The 24,823-nt window shown below is 40.3% G+C and overlaps 1 protein-coding gene and 1 long non-coding RNA gene across 14 annotated transcripts in view; one reads left to right on the top strand and one right to left on the bottom strand.

The window, feature by feature from the left end:
* The window catches only part of LOC118729141 (RAB3A interacting protein), a 50,506-nt gene extending 41,657 nt beyond the window's left edge, over window positions 1-8,849 (bottom strand). For 3 of the 13 annotated variants that reach the window (XM_045588249.1, XM_045588252.1, XM_045588248.1), the window contains exon 1: window positions 8,396-8,500. The gene's annotated coding sequence lies outside the window, so the exon portion shown is untranslated. Of the gene's footprint in view, window positions 1-8,395; window positions 8,503-8,679 lie in introns of those variants that run through there. The other 10 variants (XM_045588244.1, XM_045588247.1, XM_045588243.1 and 7 more) reach the window with 8 other exon arrangements.
* A 654-nt stretch (window positions 8,850-9,503) lies between these two features.
* Window positions 9,504-24,236, top strand: LOC118730469. The gene is made up of 4 exons (XR_004991479.1): window positions 9,504-10,418; window positions 13,053-13,130; window positions 18,478-18,643; window positions 23,397-24,236. It is a non-coding gene; the product is annotated as an uncharacterized LOC118730469 (long non-coding RNA).
* Window positions 24,237-24,823: the final 587 nt, after the last annotated feature.

Raw genomic sequence — 24,823 nt, 5'->3', positions numbered from 1 at the left:
AGGCCTACTGGACTGGGGGAGAAACCTCAGGAGGTTTGCTGGCCAAGGGGAGGGACCAGGGGAGGTTGGCTAGCCGAGGGAGCACACTGGCCAAGGGGAAGCTCCTGCATTGAGCATCTGCCCCCTCATGGTCAATATATGTCATAGTAACTGATCGACTGGTCATTTCAGTTGTTAGGTTGTAAAGGTCACTTAGGCTTTTATATAATATATAGACTAGAAGCCCGGTGCACGAAATTAGTGCATTGCGGGGTGGGGGTGTCACTCAGCCCAGCCTGCACCCTCTTCATTCCGGGACCCCTTAGGGGATGTCCAACTGTCGGTTTAGGCCCAATCCCTAAACTGGTAGTCAGACATCCCTCTCATAATCTGAGACTGCTAGCTCCTAACCGCTCACCTATTTGCCTGCCTGGTTGCCCCTAACTGCCCTCCCCTGCCAGCATGATCGCCCCTAACTGCCCACCCCTGCTGGCCTGGTCGCCTCCAACTGCCCTCCCTGGCCAGCCTGGTCACCTCTAACCACCTCTACCTTGGCCCCCACCACTGTGGCTTATTCTGGAAGGATGTCCAGAAGATGTCTGGTCTAATTAGCATGTAACCCTTTTATTAGTATAAATTAGTATAAAATAAGTGTATTTAATACATTTTATCAATTATATTTATTCTAGTTGGAATGGGAAGAACATTGCCAACTTCAATTCCTCAAAGCGAATCCTTGATAATAAATTCTAAGAATATAGGTATGAATATAGACTAAAGAGGTGGTGCATAGCCTCTGTGATAATTCTGAGGGTTGTGGGAGGAGTGGAGGGAGAAGAAAATGTTTTAAGAAGTAAAATATAAGTTAGACTTTAAATGCTGAAGAAGAGTCCAATAGATGAGCAAGGCAATGAAATAGGATAGGGCAGTTAGGGAGTGAGGGTTTGGCACTAATAAAACTAACAAAGGAAGAAAGACAGAAAATCAGGCTGAAGAAGCACACTGTGACAGACCGACCATTAGAAGCTTTAACATGGAAATAGTTCTTGTAATTTATCCTGAAGAGATGACCAGATCCACATTTCAGAAAGTGCTTATGTACTGTAATGTCACTAGAAAAACGACACCAAAGGCAATGAGGACTTTAGAGAAAAGACACTAGAGGCAATTGGTTAAGAGGTTAGTCAGTGCAACAGGTTAGGCAAGAGATTATGAAGATCTGATCTAATACCAAGGTCATGCATTGCAAATGGAGAGAATGGAGACATATACGGATGAAAAGCAGTCAGACAATAGGTTCATTTACTCACACATACACATGGCATTACACACATATACATTACATTACTACATTCTGTACATGTGACATACATACATCTACATTATTCTAGTTACTCACAGCGTTTCTTTGAAATTATTCTTATTTCTATTTTACAGATACAGAAACCAAGGCTCAGAAAGATTTATTAACTTCAACCTGCTCAGTCAATATATAAGACCTAGGATTCAAACCCTAGTGTGTTTGACTCCAAAACCAGACTCCATTACATCTAAGAATCACCTAAAAGGTAAAACTGACTAGGGTGGGAGGGGGGACTTAGATAAAGGTTAGATCAAGGCAGAAGATCTCTTAAGACAGATCTCATCCAACCAACCATAAGAAGTGAACAAGCCAAACAGAAAGATACTGCTTAATCTCTGAATCCTTGCCTTACTTTCAGAAAGAGAAAACTAAAGTTTCTCTAAAACACTGCTCATGAAATGAGTATTTGTTATTGCCATGTTTTTTTCTATTCTTTTTCCCTACATTTTCCTTGGTATCATTACTTCCTCCTCTATTTTGCTGCTATGCTAGAATTTAAAATACTTTTTCATACCTTATAGGATTTAGGGGGAAAACTAATACATAAATGAAAGTAGGCAGAAATGACTTTACTAAAGAGGTCTTTATTTTGTATATTAAAAAAAAAACTGTGGATAATTTGACACTAAGGAGTTAATGTGAATTTTTAAAACTATATATTTTATTGATTTTAGAGAGAAAGGGAGAGGAAGAGATAGAAACATCAATGATGAGAAAGAATCATTGATTGGCTGCCTCTTGCATGCCCCCTACTGGGTATCAAGCCCACAACCCAGGCACGTGCCCTTGGCCGGAATTGAACCTGGGACCTTTCAGTCCACAGGCTGACACTCTATCCATTGAGCCAAATCAGCTAGGGCTTAATGTGAATATTTAAAAGTATATACTAATACTGTAGATAGCCCTTCTCTTTTAGAAATACATACTGAAATATTTACAGATTAAATTATATACTTCCTGGAATTTGCTAAAATAATACAGGGGGGGGAGAAGTGGATGAGGCAGAACTGATCATTGTTGATGGTTATTGGGGCTAGACGATGGGAACTTTAAGGTTCATTACACTACTGAGTCTATTTTATTTAAAATTCTCCATAATTAGAAAGTTTTGAGATGTATTCAAATACTACATAAATAAGTAAAGGAGGAAAAAACAAAACAAAAAAGTATATGTATATATAATAAGTACATAAATCATTTTCTCATTAACTTTCATTGTAATTTTAAAGTTGATTTTCCAAATTAACTTTTAGGTTGTAACAAAAAAAAAATCACATTTACATTTTAAGAAGCATTTTACGTTTATAAGTGTGGATTTAATTAATAACTCACGGAAAAAATTAGTCAAATGGTCAATGAAGTTGCACTATCTTCGTACTCATTAATATAGACCACAAATTAATTTCCACTTACTAATTCCACAAATATATACAATCTGACATATTTAGATACGTTATTGTAAATTCTTAAATTAAGCGTTTTCAGGAAATGCTCAATACTTACTGGTTATAATATTGTACTTAATTACAAATCCTTATAACAGAAATATTTTAAAAATAGTTTTGTTAAGTTTCTCTTAATAGTGGAAGCCTCCTTATTTTGTATATGTAAGAATATACATCAACTAAACATTCAAGAGGCACTGAAGTATCTGTTAAAACAAACAACAAGAGTCCTTAGTGGATGAAGAGCAAAGCAGTGAGAAACAGAGACAGTGATTACAAGCTACCTTTCCTGAAGAAGAAGAAGATAAAAAAGACAGCTAAGAGAATACCTTCAGAGCAAGCATGTCAAACTCAAAGGCAGGCCAAATAAGGCAGTGGCCTGTGGGCTGTGAGTTTGTTTAGGGGTTTTTTTGTTTTGTTTTGTTTTGTTTTTTTAAATTTTTTAAAATATATTTCATTGATTTTTTTACAGAGAGGAAGAGAGAGGGATAGAGAGCTAGAAACGTCGATGAGAGAGAAACATCGACCAGCTGCCTCTTGCACACCCCCTACTGGGAATGTGCCTGCAACCAATGAACATGCCCTTGACCAGAATCGAACCTGGGACCTTTCAGTCCGCAGATCGATGCTCTACCACTGAACCAAACCGGTTTCGGCTGAGGTTTTTTTTTTAAATATATATTTCATTGATTTTTTACAGAGAGGAAGGGCGTTATAGAGAGTTAGAAACATCGATTAGCTGCCTTCTGCACACCTCCTACTGGGGATGTGCCTGCAATCAAGGTACATGCCCTTGACCAAAATTGAACCTGGGACCCCCGGTAGGGCTGGTCTGTGAGTTTGACATGCTTGCTTTAGAGTATCAAGATTGGAGAAACCGAATTTTCAGTTTGGGGGAATAAGAGCATGTTATCATACTAGCTTCAGAAAATGTTTCTTCCAGTTCAGGTTCTGTCATTGACTAGCTGTATGAACTTGAACATGCCACTTACTTTTTCTGAGTTCAAACATAATTCTCTTCCCACCAAGAAACTAATTAATGCACATTTACTTGTTTTCTCAAACCTATTTTGGTTGTTCATCATATTTTATCCCGATTTGTTAACCAAGTGCCTAAAATAAGTATCTAATAGTATCCTCTTCTCTAGATTATTTCAAATTACAACCCACTTATTTAGACTGGTTCTAAGCTCTCATCTGTCTGTTCTTCTATGCTTCTAGGTTACTCACATTCTTAAATTCAGTTTCTTTATACTAGACTGTCAATTCATATACTTATGTCTAGAAGTTCATCAGTTTTCATTGCGTTTACATTGACAACTCTGTTAATTACAAGCAACAAATCCCCCATAAATTTGAACTATTTCAATAATTTTCATTCTTTTCCCTCTGACCTAAATAATCTTAGTTTATGGCTATCATTAATTTTGTGTGATTAATATCTTAAGATAAATCAAAATTACTTTTTCATTTTTTTCTAACAATGACTATATACAATCTAGTAAGCTTCTTAAACTACCTCATTTGGTTACAAGCTGAAAAGGAAAGCAGATGGGGGAAATAAAGATGACAAGCTAATGCTACCTGTTGTAATTATCCCTGTCTTCCTTTCCTCAGTCTCCTCAATGCTCACTCTGAGCCCTCATTTCCATTTCTACTTCTACTCCAATAGATCAATTTCAATCCACTCTAACATTCTTCTACTGACCATCTATCACCAAACACAGCACAGTACCTGCGTTTGGGTTCCAGGCCCAATGCTAAAGCTATAATATAAAATAGAGTAAGATGACTTAAATCCTGCCCACAAAGCAGGCATATACTAAAGGAAAAGGCCTCCTAGTCATTAACATTATAAACACAATGTAAATATCCAGATTGATATACTAAAATAGAGGCATTGTTTTTAGGATATCAAGTACATGTAAGTAATTAATTTAGTAACCAGTTTACTACCCTTTGTTTTAACTGCATCTTAACCAGGACTACAGAGGACAAAGCTTAGTTTGATAAACTGTACTCTCTCAGAATATCCTCCAAGCTTTCCCTCATTACCTCAACACACAAATATCTCTACACCACTGCTCATCCTTTCTTTCTTCCCATTGTCCACCTATTCAAACACTTGGTCTTATTTTGCACTCATTAAAATTATCACAACAGTGTATAATGTGAAGAGCACCTTCTAAATTTGAGGCTTATAAAGATATAGGCCCTGGCAGATTTGGCTTAGTGGATAGAGCATCAGCCTGGGGACTCAAGGGTCCCAGGTTCGATTCCGGTAAGGAGCATGTACCTTGGTTGCAGGCACATACCCAGTAGGGGTTGTGCAGGAGGCAGCTGACCGATATTTCTCTCTCACTGATATTTCTAACTCTCTATCCCTCTCCCTTCCTCTCTGTAAAAAAATCAATAAAATATATATATATATTTTTAAAAATATGGGAATGGGTATATGGTCTATGTTCCAGACTTATTAAGAATACTTTCCTTTAACCCCACTGTGACTTGCAGAGCAGATGCTCAATGAGTGTTTGATTTAAAAATCTCTGGTGACACATGAAGAATTACTCATTACACTAATACTAAGTATCTCATAAAAGCTAAATTAAAAATAATTACAACCTGCACATGAGGAAGTAGTGGAGTGGAGAGGTTGAGCATGGCCATTAAAGACAAATTGCCTGACTTCTAATCTAGTCTTGTCACTTAACTAGCTTTGTGACCTTGAGCAAGATACCTGTCTGAGTTCCTCAATCTTCTCAACTATAAAATGGGATAAAAGTAGGGATTACTTAACTCCTGGGTCACTGTAGTTATAAACTAGCATAGTGCTTAGACCAGAACCTGATACATGGTAAGCCCTAGACTCAATAGTAGTAGTAGCACTGGTATCACCCTCAGAGGAAAACCTAGATATATAGTCTTTATTTATTGGTTTGTGTTTGTTTTGTTTTGTTTTGTTTTGTTTTGTTTTGTTTTGTTTGGGGGGAGGGGGATGGAAAGGAGGAAGGAGGAGAGAAAGAGAGACCATCCATTTATTACTCCACTTATTTATGCATTCACTGGTTGCTTCTTATATGTGCCCTGAGGGAGATCAAATCCAAAACCTTGACATACCTGGAGGATACTCTAACCAACTGAGCTACATGGCCAGGGCCTGAATATTTTTTTCAACCAGAAATACAAACAGTAACACCTTTCACCTTTCATAGTTACAAAATTCTTTTACAGAAGGTGTAGACCAGGAATGGAAAAAACAGGCATGTTAAGAGTTCTACTTTGACTTATCTGTGGAATCTAATGAACAAAATGAACTGACCAACAAAATAAGAACCAAAGCATGGAGGATGGAACAGACTGGCCCACACTGATGTGGGAATGGGGAGACGAGAAGAGATAAACCAGAGAACTTGCATAGTTATATGCATAGCCCATGGACAGGGGCAATAGGATGGTGAAGACCTGGGGGGATGAGGAGGGTTTAGGAGGAGTAAGGGGGTGCGGGGGTAAAAGGGGAGAAAATGGGAGACATCTGTAATACTATCAACAATAAAACATTTTTCAAAGTTCCATTTGGGGCAATCGCTCAGTTTTTAATACTGGCTCTGCCATTAGTCAGCTATATACTAGTATATAACCTTTGACAAGTAAACACAGGCAAGTTAGTTCACCTCTCTGAGCCTCAATTTCCTAATCTGTAAAACTCGGTACCACCAATATCCCAGGAATGCCCCAAGAATAAGGAGTCAAGGCACCTAAAGCAACAAGAACAGGGCCTGGCACACTGTCAAGCTTGTATTTTTGTTCTCCCCCCACCCCCTTAACCCCACATCTTACAGAGAGTATCTCATTTAATGCACATCCCAGTACCATGAAGTTCATATTAGATTGAAGCATATGAAAAACAAATGACTTCTGGCAAATTCATATGGTTCAACCTAATATTGTATCATTCACAAATAGAGAAAATAAGCTCAGCATGCTTACATGACTTACAGTCATATGCACAGTAATGGAGCTAAAACTTGAAAAAAACAGTTTACTAATTTTTCATTTGCTCAGCTTACTAATTGGTTCAACAAGTCCTACTCAGGATGGGAAAAAGGAAGATATAATAACCACAATAATACATGTTCAACTACTATAACCTACAAGTTTTTGTCTGCCCTATTAAAAAAATGAAGGAGACCTAGATTTCTAAGAACTTTTAATTTTCAAATTCTTTGTGCAGTATCTATGTTGAGGAGAGACAAGTTTAGGAAAAGTTAGAGGGTAAAATACTGAAGGTCTTTGCAGATACATTAATTCAAAAAGTACAATTGGATCTAATTAAAAACCCCACTAACTACAAACCCTATAAGCAGCTAAACATCAAATATCCATCAATACCACAAATGTGTTGTTTGCCAAACACATAAGGAAGAGTTGTAGCAAATGTATCCATTTTGATTAAAAAAAGTATGCACTAATATGTAATTTTGCTGTAGTGAAAAAAATAAAAGGCTTTTCTTCTACCAATAACAAATGTACTATTGTAGTAAAATTGTATATAATTGCTAAATTCATTGCTATAAATTCCACAGGGGCTTTAGGATTAGATCAACTAAGCCAACACTGGGACATAATGTCTGTCTAACCAGGCTGCACAGGACTACTAGTAAACAACCAATGTTAGCAGAACAAGGCCCCATAAAACCGGTTGATTATTTAACGACATAAAACATTCACTAGGACTGATCTTCCAATCTATTCGGTCTCTTTTCTCCTTGACGTGTCAGTAACCTTAAAAACAAAAACAAAAACAAAACACAAAAACAAAACACACACACACACACACACAACTGCATGAACCACAGAATAAAAAACTGGGTCTTTCAACAGATTTTACAATAGAACAGTATTGTTTTAATCCTCTTAGCAGCCTGCCCAATTATGTAAGTATTCTATGGCAGAAGATTACAGGGCTCTTTCCTGAATCAGGTAGCGCTGGGGCAGGCTACATTTCCTCCAAACTCAAGCGCCTCTTAGGAAGCCATACGAAGTCAGCGGTCTTCATTTACAAGACCTGACCCTTTGGCCAATACAGATTTTTATTTTATTTTTTTTAATCCCAAAGCAAACTGGCAACTCTCCACGTGCTGCAGGATCCCACCCACCATCACTTCTAGAATCCATTCATCTCGCTTCTCCCCATCACCCCCCCGCGGTCCGGTGAGCTGTCATCGCTGGAAGCAGCGGTGTAATCACAATTACGTCGGTGCAGCGCGTCCCAACTCCCAGAAACAAAAGTCCGGCTGCCTCCGGGCGCGACGCCGGCGGCCGCTCCTGCCCGCCAGGTCTCGTCAAACCGCCCGAGCGGGACCCTCGGGATGGGGTCGGGCAGGTGGCTCAGTGAGACCCCCGGGTCCATGCCCCCCGCTTCGCCCCGCCCCGGCTGCCGCGCAGCTCCGGACTTATCGGGGGAACTCTCTCTCTGGAACCCCCTCCAGGGCCCCGGCCCGGCCCCGGCCCCGGCCGCGCGCCCCGCCGACAGGTAACCCGGCTCCGAGTCCCCGGCCGCGGGCGGGCGCTCGGGCGGCGCAGTTACTGAGTAACGAGCCCGCACCTGGGAGGAGGGGCGGGAGGGGGGGGCGCGGCGCCCCCGGGGGTGCCCCGATGCCGGAGCCCAGCGCCCGAGGAACTGTTCGGAGAGCCGAAGCCCGCCAGCCCGGGCGAGAGGGCGCACCCGCCGGGTCCCGGCGGCCGGCCGGACCCCGCGCACCGCGCCCTCTGCGGCGCCGCACCTGCACCTGCCGCGGCCGCCCTCAGGGCCGGCCGGGGAGGCGGGGTGCGGGCGCCCATGGGGCGGCGCTCGGCGCCCCGGCCTCTCTCGCGCGCGGCTGCACTCACCTGAGGAACCCGCGGCGGCCGCTGCCCTGGCTCAGAAGCGCTCGCGGAGCCCCCACGGAGCGCGCCCCGAAGCCGCGAGAGGGTGAGGAGGCCGCCGGCGACGCCGCTACCCTCGGCCGCGGCGGGCGCACTGCGCTGGGGACCGCCGAGGGAGTGCGGACTGCGCCTGCGCCGGAGCGGGGCCGGAGCGGGGAGCGGCCAGGAGGCGGAGGGGGCGGGGGCTGGCGCTAGGGGCGGGGCCTTATGGGAGGGGCGGGGCCAGAGGGACCCACGCGCACGCGGGCCCCTGGCTCCAGGCGGGGCTCTGCGCAGGTGCCGGGGCGAGGGTTGGGGGGCCCTCCAGGTGCCTCAGCGGGCGGTTTCCCTGGGAACCGGGCGAGCCGGCCCTGGACAGCGTCTCCTTGGGCTGGGCGGGCGGTCCCTGGGTCACTGCGAGGTGATGGGCTCACAGGAGTCGGAGATGAACTGTGGGTGTGAGTTGAAGACTGCTAACCAACCTGAGACCCGGCGTTACACCTTCCCGCGTGTGTGTGTGTGTGTGTGTGTGTGTGTGTGTGTTGAGGGAGGTGGGAGGGCAGGGGGGGAGGAAGGAGGGTTCCATAGAACCCAGATCCCATCATTCCAGCAGCTGCTAGAGCATTCGAGAATGTCTAGAATGTCGTTTCTGTACCTGCCGTCTCTCATCTTTTGTGTCATCTGTTACCCAACTTCCACCCCACTTTAGGGCCTCCAAATAGGAACAGTGAAGCTGCAGAACCAAGCTCCCAAAATCTGATTTTTTTTTTTAAAGGCAGTCGCCCTATGTTTGTTTTTTTTTTTTTTTATGTTTAGTAACCGGGATACGGGGATCCGTGCAGTTTATGCGATTCACATCTGGAACAGGACCGTCCTTCTGCATGTTGGTCACATCTCTCAGAGTCAGTGGAGAACGGGGCATGTGCATGTCCGTGGGAACCAGAATTCCTGGGTTGGAATGTGCCACCTCTGGCTGTGTGACCTTGGGCAAGGTGATCTCTAATAGCCCCGATGTTCTCACAGTAAAGGGGCGTATGTAAGAGCGCCTACCTCTCTGAGTTGTTGACAGGTTAAATGGTTTTATACATGTAACGTAGTGTGCTGCATGACACAGAGTGCCTAATGAATATTAGTTTTAACCTGATTACTATTATCATCCACCTACAGTCCAAATAGAAACTTAGAAAGATGTTATTTACTCTTTTATACCACATCTCCAATATATCAATTCCTAGCCATTTTAATTTCCAAATAATTTTTAAATCTATCTCATCTCATATTTATGCCACCAAATATGACCTTCCTTATTAATGGATCCTAACTATTCTTTCTTATATTGTGTCATTCATGTCATGTCATTCAAACATTTATTGTGCTCCATCTATGTGCCTATTGCTGGACATGGGAACAGAGACACCATTACAATCTCTAGCTCAAAGAATCAAACCCAGTGCGGGAGACAAATATGTCAATAACAACTAAGTGGAATCAATAAACTCAACACACAGCAAATTAGTTGGGTTCCCCAATCTTGCCATACTCTCTCAAGCATCTTGCTTTTGTGTAGGCTGCTCCTTTTTCTTGTTACATCCTGAACCTCCACCTCTTCCTTACCTGCCTAATTCCTGCTTATCCTTTACCATTCAACCCTGGTATCAATTCCGTTGTCAACCCTTACCCATGGCTTGTTACCCAGCCCTGTCCTATCCACACACCTGTAAGAGGTAGGTGCCCCTAACTGTGTTCCCATAACACCTTATCTCTTTTTAGCACTTATCCCATAAAATGCTAATTGTAGTTTTATTTTTCCAATTCTATGAGCTTCTTGAGAACTGGCACAAGGACTGCTTCAATAAATGCAGAATGAATGGGGAAATGTATGGAGATGTACTGTGTAGGTACATAAATGTTTAGAGGACAGGTCCTATAATATACCCTGCAAAGGATCTACTAGGTGTACTGGTTAATAATGCGGATTTTTATTCAAAAGATGGAGTTACACATATGTTGATATATGTGCAATTTGATATGTATGCCATTTTGTTGTATTGATAACAAGCTTCAAAACTTCACATGTCAAATTTTCTGAAGGTGTTAACAGTATAGATATTTTACGCTTAAAAATGTCGAATTTCGTGCCAAAAAAAGGAGTATTTGCGGGAAGTTTTAATTCATTATTTTATTTTGAAGAAAAGTGCTGCTGAAAGTTATCATATACTTCGGGAAGCTTATGGTGAACATGCTTCATCTCAAGATACTTGTGAATGCTGCTTACACACTTTAAAAGTGATTATGTCTATGTGAAAGTCAAAGAACGTCCAGGTCAACCGAAAAAGTTTGAAGACCAACAATTACAAGCATTGTTGGATGAAGATGCATGTTAAACAAAAAGACAACTTGCAGAAAGATTAAATATTGCTCAGCAATTTCCGATCATTTACAAGCAATGGGAAAGATTTTACAGGAAGGAAAATGGGTGCCACATCAACTGAACGAAAGACAGATGGAAAACTGAAAAGTCATCAGTAAAATGTTGCTTCAACTATCGATACACAAAAGGAAGTTTTTTTGCATTGAATTGTGACTGGTGATCAAAAGTGGGTTTATTTTGAGAATCCCAAATGCACAAAATCATGGTCAACCATCAACATCAATTGCAAGGCCAAATGGCTTCAGAAAGAAGACAATGCTCTGCATTTGGTGGGATCAGGAAGGTGTGGTGTATTAACCCATCTGCCATATTTATCAGACCTTGCTCATTCAGATTATCACTTGTTCCAATCAATGGCACACGCACTTTCTGAGCAGCACTTCAAAATGTACAAAGAAGTGAAAAATTTGGTCTCTGAATGGTCTGCCTCAAAACAAGAAAAGTTCTATTGGGATGGAATTCACAAATTACCTGAAAGATGGGGGAAATGTGTAGCTAGCAATGGACATTACTTTGAAAGCACTTTTGATGTTTCTCTTGAAGTTATCTTTTTTGTTTACAAAATCCGAATTATTAACCAGTTAATAGTTAATCCGTGTTGTTAACCAGTTATCATAATAGCTAATCTGCATTATTAACTAGTTAATAGTTAATCTGCATTTTAACTGGTTAATAGTTAATTATTAACCATAATAATGCCGATTTTGTAATCAAAGAGAACACTATAATTTCAAGAGAAACATCAAAAGTGCTTTATTCAAAGTAATGTCCATTGCTAGCTACACATTTCCCACAGCTTTCAAGAAATTTGCGGATACAATCCCAATAGAACTTTTCTTGTTTTGAGGCAGACCATTCAGAGACCAAATTTTCTACTTCTTCGTACGTTTTGAAGTGCTGCTCAGAAAGTGTGTGTGCCATTGATCGGAACAAGTGATAATCTGAAAGAGCAATACAACAAAATAGCATACATATCAAACCGCATAAATATCTACATATGTGTAACTCCACCTTTTGAAAAAAACTCTGCATTATTAACCAGTACACCTAGTAAGACATTGTGTATCTATGGGAAATAGTAAGCAATAGCCATATACCTAAGACCTGCATTGGTTTATTTTCAAGCCATCCATAAGGCTCTATGGAATATTTTTAGTGGTGTTTTCTTTCACGTATTTAACCTGCTAGCATAGTTTGAGAATGTGAAGAGCCATATGAGTAGCTACCTATAACACTTAAGTGTCCTTGCAGCAGAAACCAGAGCACATTATAAGAATGTTAGACACTCAGAATCTCAGCCTGAAAAATACATAGAGCATTGCATACTTCCTAAGTTAGATTGCCCAGCCACATGTTAAAGAGATGAACACTTCACAACTTTATAAAGATAACTAGAGTCACGGTACACAAAATTTGTGCATGGGGGTGGGAGGTGTCTCTCAGCCTGGCCTGCACCCTCTCCAATCTGGGACATCCCTCTCACAATTCAAGACCACTGGCCCCTAACCACTCGCCTGCCTGCCTACCTGATGACCCCTAACCACCTCTGCCTGCCTGCCTGATCTCCCTTACTGCCTCTGTCTGCTGGCCTGATCACCACCTAACTGCTCCCCTGCCAGCCTGATGACTCCCCCAACTGCCCTCCCCTGCTGGCCTGATTGCCCCTAACTGCCCTCCTCTGATCACTCCCCTAACTGTTCTCTCCTGCCAGCCTGATTGCCCCTAACCATCTCTGCCTTGGTCCCCACTGGAAGGAAGATGTCCAGTTGACCCGGTCTAAATTAGCATATTACCCTTTTATTAGTATAGATGGTAGATTTTGTAATGTGTTCAAGTTTGCCTTCATCCTCTTTCATAAAAAAAAATAAGTTATAATATACAACTAATGTCAAATACAACATTTAAAATATTTTTTTTAAATGTTAAGATTTTCCCATCCATACCTGGGGCCAGAAAACAAAGGAGGTAAGTGGAAATATCTAGAAATTGAACAAATCATTTTAAGGTTGTTACCCTTAGTTATAACTTTTTATTGCTTATTTGCCTCTATTTTTTTTTTCAAAGTTTGGAAAATGTTGTATATTTATATGGTACTTTTCGGTTTCTAACTTCACATAAATTGTCTCATGAGTCCTTTAAAAAATAATTTAACATGGTATTTGACATGGGTAGAAAGGTAGTTATTCTTCATTTTTTCTTGGGGAGCTTAGCCCACCAGAGTTTGGCTCCCATCTTCAGAGTGCAAGGCAATGTCTCACAAACAAATGAAGTTAAAACCCTTTAGAAAGCATACAGGACTTCATGTCCAGCCTTATGGCAGTCTAGAGATTGTTTGGTTCTCCCACCAAAAGCAACTCAAAATGCTAGATAAAATATGTAAAACATCTTATCAAACACATGAAGAAAAACATAAGAAACCCTCAAGGTCCCAAACCAGGTAACCAGGAACCCCATCAGTAAATGATAGCAATGCAAAGGTGTTTTTTGGTGTGTTTCTTAAAGCTGGTTACAGGAAAGAAAAAAAAAGAAGAAAAAAGAAAAGAAAAAAAAAAAAGGTACCAAGAGCAATCTATCATTTCCTTGTCTAGCAAAATAGTAATTTGTGGGCCGGTGCTCACTGCTCATATTCCCATAAAATGTTGCCTTTGCAACTCCTATACAAAAGCAGAGCCATCTCTAACGTGTCTTTCATTAGATTAGTTGTGGGTAACACTGCAGTTCAGGCCCTTTTTCTGAAGTTGAAGTGAATAACTGAAGAGATTTGAGGGCTGAGAGGAGCTCAGATTCTAAAAAAGTATGGTTTCCTTCAGAAGAATCACATCAACAAGCCACATACATATATGGAAATGTTATGAAAATTGGCTTCAGATCCAGTTTATTTCTCAGACATACAAGTTGCCATCCATTAAACACATTTATTTATTGCTTCTCCATGCCAGCCACATAAATAATCTGCAGAAGGAGAAAGGAGAAAATGAGAGGACTTTCTGGCTTCCCCACAGTGTTTTAGTCCTAGTTTATTTCTAAGGCTTCCTGTATTACTGCCCACAGATTCCATGAGGAATCCTTATACCCGTAAAATAATTCTTCCCACTTTGTGTAGATTTTGAATGGAAAGCAATATATTTTCATGGAGAGATTGGTTTTTGTAGCAATTAAGAACTCAAAATAACAGTAGCTCAAAATAAAATCTATTCCTTTCATGTAAGGGTAAGAGGTCCAGGGTTGATATGGTAGCTTTCTGATCAACACAGACAGACTCCTTCTATCATGTGTCCTCACCAAAATGAACATGTAGTTTCTACCTTATAATCCATGCTGGCTGTTCAAGCTCCAACCATCCCATCCTTCTTTCCAGATAGTAGAAAGGAGTTGGGGGCAGAAAAGAACACATCTCTATTTAGAACACTTGCAGAAATAGTACATATCACTACACTTTCACCTTGTTGGTCAGAAGTTAACCGTAAGTGATGTTGAACATGTAGTCTCTATTAAGTGGCCATGTCCCCAGCAGAAAATCAGTGGTTCTGATATTAAAGGAGAAGGGAAGAATAAATACTGGAGACAATTAGCAGACCCAGCTTATCATCTGAGCTCTGATTTAGGATGAGAGAAATGGCGATGGGGTAGACTATACAAATAGAGTAAAGGTATTGTAAGGAAAACATGCAGTGTGTTCAGTGATGGTGAGCAATCAGATTGGTTAGCACATGGAACAAGTGCAGGTAGATAGATAAGGTAGGAAAATATGTAGGACTCAGAATGCAGAAATCATAAATGCCAGACAAATGTCAGTGGATAGAGCATCGGCCTGTGGACTGAAAGGTCAAGGGCATGTACCTTGGTTGCGAGCACAACCCCAGTAGGGGGTGTATAGGAGGCAGAAGATTGATGTTTCTCTCTCATTGATGTTTCTAGTTCTCAATCCCTTTTCCTCTCCCTTCCTCTCTATAAAAAACCAATAAAATATATTTTAAAAAGAAGAGATTTCCTATAAAATTTTGAGCTGAAGAGTGAAATGTGGAAAATAATGCTTTAGAAAGAGTAATGTGGAGGCAGTATCTTGAACGTACTTGAGTGGGGAATGACTAGAGGCAAAGACATTCCACAGGAAGCTACCATGAGATAGAGAATGCCTATACTACAATAAAAACAGGAAAGGAGAAACATTTCAAGGGGTGAACTTGTCTACTGCCTCTCTCCCTATCTCTCTTCCCACACCCCTCTCTCCCTCCCCCTTTCTTCATGTTCAGCATCCATTATACCTTTTTTGGGATCAGCACAATGACGTTATTTGGGGAAGTGCTTTTTCAATATGTTCCGTTCCTGTGATTCAAATATAACTGAATTTCCCCCACTTCAAGGGCAAGCATGTGACTCAGGTGTAACCAATTCAGGAATTCTCCTGGTCATTATCATTTCATAACAAGCAAATGACTCAAGCAGGACCAACATTCTCAGCCATTTCAGGCAATGGAAAAACGTGGCTTAGAATGGAACTAACAGCAGAAGGCAGATCTGAGAGATAAGAAAACCAAATGTGAGCCTGAAGGGACTAAGACAGTCGGGTTATTTGTAGTTGTTGGAAGATGGAAGCACTCTGGGTATCTACCACCTGGAGAGGGAGTAGGTAAAAAGTGGTAGATGCATATCATGAAGGATTCTGCACAGTGAGAAGAGACTGATTAGAGGGCCACAGAACAATGTGGATGGATCTTAAACATAGTGCTGAGTGAGAAAAAATTAGAATATGATCAATAAATAACATTTAAAATCAACTGTGATCAAAAGAAATCCTATATATGCACAATCAAACCATCTTCGGCTCATTATTATATTGCCAGGATTTTATAACATTGTGCATATATAGGATTTCTTTTTATCACAATTTTTTGATGGTCTTAGGCTCTATAGCAGCGGGGTCTCCTAAGACCATCAGAAAACATATATTTACCTTACGACTCATAACAATAGCAAAATTACAGTCATGAAGTAGCAACGAAAATAATTTTATGGTTGGGGGTCACCACAATATGAGGAACTGTATTAAAGGGTCGAGGCATTAGAAAGGTAGAGAACCACTGTTTTACAGAATAAGGAGGGAAGGAACAGGAAATATACTGCTCACTGCTTTAAATAATGTTTAAAAAATAGTTATACTAAGGTTAGAAAGATGTCCACTGGAACAAAAATACATGTCTTTCAAGTTAAAAAATAAATAAAACATGCATACATAAAGAATATCCAGGCTTCCACGACTATGACTCAGTAGTTGAGTGTCGACCTTGAACCAGTCGGGGCACATGCCCAGGAGCGTGCAGGAGGCAGCCAGTGATTTTGTCTCATCATTGATGTTTCTAACTCTTTCCCTCTCCCTTCCTCTCTCTGAAATCAATAAAAAACATATTTAAAAATATATATATTCAGGCTGTATAGGGAAAAAAGTTAAATGAGCAATATAAACTAAAAGCATAATAACAAAAACATAACTTACTAGTAATATTTATTTTACCTTAAATTTAAAACATAAGCCCATGTGCCAAATGTATGGAATGAAATGCTACAAAGCAGCAGTATCCAAATGACCTAAGTGACCTTGATTAGCTAGAACACAGAAACGTTTCAAGGGGTATCACTGCTAGTAAGGAATTTGGGAAGTTAGGTGTATATGTATGTGTTAACCATAGGTGGAATACTGCAGTCAAAAAGTGGGAAATGCTTCAACACTAATTAAAGACAAAAGAGAAGCCTGATGCTCCTTGCATCAAGCCAGTTTGGGATTTGACCTGTGTAAGAAAGATTTTTTTTTTCCTGGTGTAAGAATGGGAGTTACTGTGGTTGTCAACATGTTCTGAGCCTGTGCCCTTGACCATCACCAGATTGGACAAAGACAAAGCAGTGTGTGCAGTTTGGGTTTATTTTAATGTAGTCAGAAGTCTAGATTATGGGCACTTGTTTAAGAGGTTTGTGTGTAAGAGACATTTTGAGGTCAAGGACTTTGGGGATGAAAGGCTCTCAGAGACCGAACTTAACATACAGTGATCCAGGAGATTGTCCTTTCTTGCTGGTCTGATGAAACATCTGAATATATTGAGCTTGAAATCCCAGGGGAAAAGAAGACCTTTTATTTCAGGAAGCGAAGATCTCAGGCTCAAGACAGGCCAATGAAGTGAGCTCATGGCAACTGTTCTAAGCTTCTTGTAATTAAAGATTTTGAGGAGTTGCTGTACTGCTTTGGTAAAAATTAAGTCCAAATTTCAGATGACATATTTTTATGAATATGAAATATACTTTAAGTTTCTGCAGCTGTTTTTGGTGTGCAAACCTCAAGATGCATTGAGTTACCAAGTAGCTCTCCTATCTGTGCAGCTTGGTTAAAGAAGAATTTCATTTCATAGGCCTGAAAGAAAATTATGCTATTGAAAAAGACACAATCTAACAAGAATTGGAGAAGTGGCATATTAATCGCAAAAACTGTCCTAAATTTCTGTCTACTTGCTTCTCTTTCATGAAACTGCTGAAATCCAGGCTGATAGCAAGTCAATAACAAAAATTTGGAGCAAAAAAATTCAGCTATAAACTGCTTGAATGCAGTCCAGATGTCTCAAGAATTGCTCAAATACATAACTGTGTTGTCATTGACAGCATCAAAATTAATCTGTGAATTTTTGCTTTAGATAGGTATCTGACAGGATCAGAAATACTCTGACATCATCCCCATGTGCAATAAATCTTGCCACATAGGCAGACACTTTTGACTGCAAGGAATGGGTATCTGTCCCCAATGCAAAGCCAGCTCAAGGCCCAGATGATTCAGATAATGTAGAGTCTGACCTTGAGGCAAAGAACTGGAAGTAGTGTGGCAACTATCTAAATATTGCTTAGCATGATATTTTATAAGGAGTAAATGAACAATGTAAACTCTTAGTCTATCTCTTAGGGTCTTAACGTTTCTAGTATATTGTAATTATGAGGCTTCAGGCAAGGCCTAACCAAAAGAAATGAGGAATCCCTAGGTTTAGTTAGCTATATGTGCATTTTTATTAATAGTTGACTAAATAATTTTGAAGAACTTTTTATATATTATCCTTTAAAAATTCATAGTTTTGAATATCAGTAGGAGAGAGAATTTAGGCCACACACCAATGAGTTTCCAATAATCTATAAAATGTAGATATCACTATTCTAAAGAATTAGAGATCGCTTCTAGTGTGAACATGACTAGTTATATTAGTATTTTCTCTTTGTATTTAAAAATTATTTAAGAGCTACAAGTTTAAAAACACAAACTACATTTCCATTTGCCCAAATCCACAACACCCTCCCCCCCCTTTTTTTTTCTGGTAAACTAGGACACAAGTATACTGCTCAGGTCCCAAAACATGTACAAGGGTTGCCAAAAGCAGCTTAGATTAAAGACAAATTGTGTGAAGAAAGAAGAGAGAAGAAGCAGAGACAGAACTCAATAGCAAGAAGGCCCAGCTTAGACCTTGCTAAGCAAAAGTCTGACTCCTAAAGGTAAGGAACACACTCTGAGTTACAGAAACGGTATCCTTTGTTTGCAAAAGGGGGTAGGAAAACTGGGGCAAGCAAACCATGCTGGCAACAAAAGACTTTGCGCCCAGCTGGATTCAAAAAGACAGAGCAATGAGGCCACACAGAGTCACATAGATAGCTCATATTTGCAAGAAGCAATCTGTGCATGCGGCGCGCGGCACAGACCTGTGCTCAGCGAAAACCAGCTCCTTCCCACTGTGCCAGCAACTCTTGCAAAGAGCAGGGCCAGTAAAACACTTCATTAAATGGTGAGATTTAAGAAAGGAAGTAGCACATCACCAATATAAAGATCTGTAACAGAAATGTTGGCAAAACTTAAGATATAAAAAACAGCCAAGACCGGTTTGGCTCAGTGGATGGAGCGCCTGCCTGCGGACTGAAAGGTCCCAGGTTCGATTCCAGTCAAGGGCATGTACATTGGTTGCGGGCACATCCCCGGTGGGGGGTGTGCAGGAGGCAGCTTGTCAATGATTCTCCCACATCGATATTTCTAGCTCTCTATCTCTCTCCCTTCCTCTCTAAAAAATCAATAAAAAAATCAATAAATAAAAAATAAAAGAATCAACCATTGAAAAGAAAAAAAAAGAGAATCAACAAATGAATGTACTGTATAAATAAATGGAACAACAAATTAATGTTTCTCTCTCTCTCTTTCTCTAAAAAAAAAAAAAAAAAAAAAAAAAAATTAAAAAAAAATATAAAAAACACGTTACCCGAAACCGGTTTGGCTCAGGGGTAGAGCGTCGGTCTGCGGACTGAAAAGTCCCAGGTTCGATTCCAATCAAGGGCATGTACCCTAGTTGCGGGCACATCCCCAGAAGGGGGTGTGCAAGAGGCAGCTGGTCGATGTTTCTCTCTCATCGACGTTTCTAGCTCTCTATCTCTCTCCCTTCCTCTCTGTAAAAAATCAATAAAATATATTTTAATAAATAAATAAATAAATAAATAAATAAAAAGCACTTTACCAGTAAAATGTTTCTTTGGTAGATAACATTTTTTGAAAAATATATTCCCCTGAATTAGTCTAAAGTTCATCTTTTAGTAGTTTTCTAAAGAAAAGTTCATAGTAACAATGTTAGCTGGGTTTTGCATATTAAAACTGTCTATAGTTTTCATGCTTGAAATACAGTTTGGCTAGATATAGTATTTGTGTTCACTTTTTGTATTTGAGTATCTTGTATATGTTACTCCAGGGTCTTCTTGTTCTGAATGTTGCTGTACAGAAATCTAAGGACATCCTATTTCCCCTTTATAAGTAACTCAATAATGTGTAATGTACCCCCCCCCCAATTCAGGGGAATATATTTTTCAAATGCTAAAGTACAGCATAGAAACTATAGTCAATAATACTGTAATTACTATGTATTATAGTTAGATACTAGAGTTATTGGGGTGATCACTTCATAAGATATGTAAATGTATAATCGCTATTCACACATCTGAAACTAATATAATATTGTATGTCAACTGTAATGAAAAATAAATAAAAAATTGAAAAAATTAAATGATGAGATTAATAATAATTAACAAAAATTAATATATGACATGCAGTCCTATTGACTACAGTCCCTATGCTGTACTTTAGGTCCCCATGACTGTTTTTATAACTGGCAATTTGTACTTCTCAATCTCTTTCACCCTTTTCATTCAACCTCCCCCCCACCCCCGACACCCTTCCCATCTACTATCAATTTGTTCTCTGAATCTATGAGTTTGTTAGATTATAGTTTGTTTTAATTTGTTTTTTATATTTCACATATAAGTGCAATAATATGGTATTTGTCTTTATCTTATTTCACTTAGCACAATACCTTCTAGGTCCATCCATGTTGTCGTAAATGATAGGTTTTATTCTTTTCTTTGGCTGAGTCGTATTACATTGTGTATATATACCAATCTTGTTTACCCACGTGTCTATTGGTGGACACTTAGGTTGCTTCCATGTCTTGGCTACTGTAAAGAACATTGCAATGGTTTTCAATGATATTAACTTGAGACTAATAATCTTTCTTTAGTCTTAGTTCTTGGTTATTTCAATAAATGTTTTAGGCTATCCTTCCAACACCATAGTCTTTCTTTTTTTTTTTAACTCCTCCACATTTCTCACCATACTTCAGTCACTCACCTCATAATCATGCTCTATACTTTGTCATTATCAATAATCTCAGTTTCATTATTCTATTTTCTGATATCTCAATGTCTATTCTTCCAATTTACTTCCTTTAGTGGCCCAACTCCAACAATCCTTTGATCCCTAATCAAGAGGAAAAAAGTTATTCATTTCAGCACTGTTCTCAACAGAAGAATATTGGAAACAAATCAAATGTACATCTTTAAAGGCATGGTTCAACAACTAAGAAAGTGGGCAGTTACTTAAAGGAAATTGGACTGTGTTAAGGGGGCTGTCAGTCAGGGATGCCACCCACCTCTGATGACTCAGCAAAGAAGGAACCATGGAAATAAGTACCAAACCTCTCTCTTTTCATTGTCTCCTGTTTTCTAACAGTGACTCATAAATTGAATAATTATTAAATTGCCTTTTTTAGGCCACTTTGAGAAGAGATAGGTATCCAACTTTGGCTATTATTAGGCAGGGTGCAGGTTTCATCTAAGAATTGGTGTCAGATCTTGCCTAAGGAGATGGATCCCAATTTGAGAGCCACTGAATTCTTGAGAATCCTCAAAGGTAATTAGGGGCTCAAAGAACTATTTTCAACATTTCAAAAAGCATATCACATAGAAATTGTACATTTATCCTTGATAATACTGTGGAAGCTGACAGAAATGTATTTCCAGCTCTGAGCTGGTTGGGTATGAATTCATACTGATCAGCAGTGTGATAAGTGGTTTCATACAATGTTGATTATTAAATAAAGGAAAAACATTCTTAAAGACACAAAGGCCACAAGTGCAGATTCTAAAACAGAGAAGTTCTAGAGCCTTTCCTGATTTTAGATTCACTGAATCTAGGAGGTATAGTCTATAATTTATTAAATTATTTTATCCCTAAAAATCACAAAATTTAGTCCTTTATTAGGCTAAAATAACTAAGATATAAATGTAACTTTTTCATCTGGAATTATTAATTAATTTTTCAGACTTTATATATATATATAAAAGCCTAAGCAACCAAATGATCAGTTGACCAATCGCTATGATGCGCATTGACCACTGATCAATACATAGGATTGGACTCCCCCCTGTCTGGATCAGGCCTATGGGTATCGAGCCAAAACTGGCTCTCCAACATCCCCCGAGGGGTCCTGGATTGTGAGAGGGCACTGGCCATCTAAAGGAACCCCATCAGTACAGGAATCCATGCACCAGGCCTCTAGTATGATAAAGTGGCATAATATATGTGCATTAAATATATTAAATGGTATCACATAAAATAAAGGCATAATATATTACTCTGATTCTAAATTCAGTGGTCAGATGCACTTACTAAATTCTAGAAGCCTCCTTTCTTTCACTCAGCATTGCTAGTCAAGCATTTTAACGGCTAAGTTACATTAATAATTTTGTCATTCCTATTTGGTCTGATCAATATTTTACATAGTTTCATGCAGAATTTGATTTTTATTTTATTGCAGGTCTATGTTATTAAGCTTCTCTGAGAAGTAAATCAGCAGGACAGCAGAATAACGAATATTTTGTGTTCTATAATAAAATCTACTGTCTGAGAGGTTAGTTGATGCTTAAAGTGTTGAATTTAGTAGAGTCATTGAAGTTGCGGGTTTCAGAAATGCCATAATTAAGCAGTCTCAGGGAAGAGGAGGAAGGAAGGGTACCAGAGTGATCTTCAGAGGCTGTGTAGTCTCTTGGAGACAGAGGGGACATCGCCTAGAAAAGAGGGGAAGCAGACGGAGTCCCTGCTGTTTCCCATAAGGGGTCATTACCTTCAAAGCTGTCAAGATGTCAAAGCATTATCAAGACAAAAGTGTAAGACAAAAGAGCTTTCCTCTAAAACACGCCTGAAACCTGTGTGGTGGTGGCCTTCTTATCATTGAACACTTCACACGCCCTGCCAGCAAACGCACAGAGTCCTCCTCAAGCTCCCACCCTGAGGCCAAGACCTGACTAATTACATCTGCTCAGGAGAGGGCTCCGGAAAGGCAGGCCGGGCAAAGTCAGATTGCATAGAATTTCATTTCTTTCCTTATTCCATACACTGACAAGATCATTCACATGGAAACGCTTTGGGGCATATGCAAAAATGGAAAGCAATCTCTCCGGGTTGGGAGCCTCCCGGGAGAGTAGCCTGCCTTAGCGATGCTGCAGACCTCCCTCTGCAAAGCCAGCAGCTCCCTGGCAGGGGCACAGGCTCAGAACTGCCAGACCCCGGGACAAGTGCAACAGGGCATAATTAATGCAGTCACAGGATCAGGTTAGCAAGCTCCAGACTGGCCGGCATGGAGAATGATTTTAAGTCAGATCTTCCCTTTCAGCACTTTTAAAATTTGACCTCCAGAAGGACTTATATATACACATATTGTTGACGGATAATTTCTATAATATGGAAAACTGGAACAACCTGCATGTCCATCCATTAGGAAATGGCAAAATAAATTATGGCAGCTCCATTCTCTAGAACCTTAGATATTGTTAATAAGAATGACTTTGATCTCAACATGCTGACGGGGGTAATGGCTATGATTTTTTTTGTTAACAAATATCAGGACCATGTGTATACTATTCCATTTTGCAAAGCAAGTGAGTTGGATGCAATCATTGAGCACCTTCTCAGACCATGACCACTGCCTTCGCTGAGCTCCCTGAGGTGGCTGAAGTTCAAGTTGGAACCCTGGGCCTGCCTAGCCTTTACTTCCTCCACGATGGGCCCTGTTGGCATTACATCATCATCCTAGATTGGGATGAAATGCCACACCATGGAGTATGGGAACTGGCTTACTGAATGGCTGGCTGCCAAGGGCTGAAAATATAAGGAGTTCCTCCCTCTGGGGTGAAACCTGGCTGATGGAAAATGAAAGGCAGGAGGGATCTGAGCAGAAAACCTGGCTCCCCGCTCCCTGCAGTGGGCTGCCCCGAGCGTGGTTTCTTCTTGCAGCCTTTCCCGAGGAGTCCCGAGTTCCAAGTGGACACACCTGCCAAGCACCTGCCATGTCGTTGCCAATTCCTGTCACACCAAGTTGCTTTGCCTCTTTATTACCTTCCATCTATTGTTTCCTCCTCACCACCATCTGTGGCTGCACTTTAATCCTTTTTTTGTCGTATGTGTGTGTGTGTTTAAAGCATTTTGCCTTTTTTTTTTTTAATTGACTCTAGAAAGGGAGGGAGGGAGGGGGAGAGAGAGAGAGAGAGAGAGAGAGAGAGAGAGAGAGAGAGAGAGAGAGGGAGAGAGAGAGAGAGATCAAAGTCTGGGAGACATATCAATCTGGTGCCTCCCACATGCTTCCCCTCAGGGGATCAAACCTAAGACCTAGGTACTGCACTGACCGGGAATTGAACTATGACCTTCCAGTGCACAGGAAGATGCCCCAACCAGCTGAGCCATACTGGCCAGGGCACTCACCTTAATCCTTGTGTCTGCTTCTCCTGTGTCTCGCAGTGTTTCCCAAAGTGTGGTACACGTACCCCCAGGGGTATGGGAAGAGTTTGGTGGGGGTACGCATTGCACCGGAGTTTGGTGGGGATATTCACTGCACCGTGCTTAGCTGCGCCTAATTCTACGTTCTCATGAGTACGAGGGGTACTCAGCATTATGAAAATTATAGAAGGGGTACACATATGTCAAAAGTTTGGGAAACACTAGAGGATCCAGGCTAGGAACACAAGCAAACTGGATATTGAAGCTGTAACTACATTTTTGTTGAATGTACACACACACAGATGCATACACCTTTGTCTTTGGAAATGCATAGAAATGTAAATGTGAAAATGATACACATCAGACCTTACCCAACGGTCTGCTTATGCTGCTTATATTTTTTAAAGAACATGTATTACTTTTGTATATTAAATAAATTATACCATAAAATCATGCCACATATTAACAAGCCTAGCATACACTTTCTTGTTTTGCCCTTTTGCAGGCTTTAGTGTATTAACAAATCATTGCATTTTTCAGGCAAAATTAGCCTATGAGATTACTAAACTTTAAAATCTGGGTGTGACAGTTGG

The sequence above is a fragment of the Pipistrellus kuhlii genome, unplaced genomic scaffold (assembly GCF_014108245.1).
Source record: "Pipistrellus kuhlii isolate mPipKuh1 unplaced genomic scaffold, mPipKuh1.p scaffold_m20_p_3, whole genome shotgun sequence".
Classification (NCBI taxonomy): Eukaryota; Metazoa; Chordata; class Mammalia; order Chiroptera; family Vespertilionidae; genus Pipistrellus; species Pipistrellus kuhlii.
The sequence above is the reverse complement of the archived record's forward strand: the minus strand, read 5'-3'. Positions and strand labels throughout refer to the sequence as shown.